Source organism: Mesitornis unicolor, unplaced genomic scaffold, assembly GCF_000695765.1.
Source record: "Mesitornis unicolor isolate BGI_N332 unplaced genomic scaffold, ASM69576v1 scaffold152, whole genome shotgun sequence".
In the NCBI taxonomy this organism is placed as follows: domain Eukaryota; kingdom Metazoa; phylum Chordata; class Aves; order Mesitornithiformes; family Mesitornithidae; genus Mesitornis; species Mesitornis unicolor.
In genome coordinates, this window is record NW_010166888.1 from 90326 (window position 1) to 90728 (window position 403).

Below are 403 nucleotides of genomic sequence, written 5' to 3' on the forward strand. Positions count from 1 at the left end.
CCCTCTGCTGCCAGCTGCCCAGCCTTGGATCTGGCAGCCTCCCAGTGCCAGGCTCTGTTGGGGACCCCCATTGGTCGCAGACAGCAGCTCCTTCAGCCCTGGGCACCCCAGGCTGGCTCCCTCCTCCTGTGCTGTGGTGGCTGTTTGCTGTGTCAGCACAGAAAAGTGGGGACCTGGATTGACAGGGGGAGGGGAGAGGAAGAAGGACGGTGTTGGGTTAAAGGTGTGATGAGGGGGAGAGGTGGCTGGAGGGCAGCAGGGAGCTCCTGTCCTGGCTCTGCTGCATGGGGCAGCGGGAAATAGGGTGGGAGCTGCTGTGCCCCTTGCAGTGGTTCCCTCTGCTCCCAGCTGCCCAGCCTGGGCTCTGGCAGCCTCCCAGTGCCGGGCTCTGTTGAGGACCCCC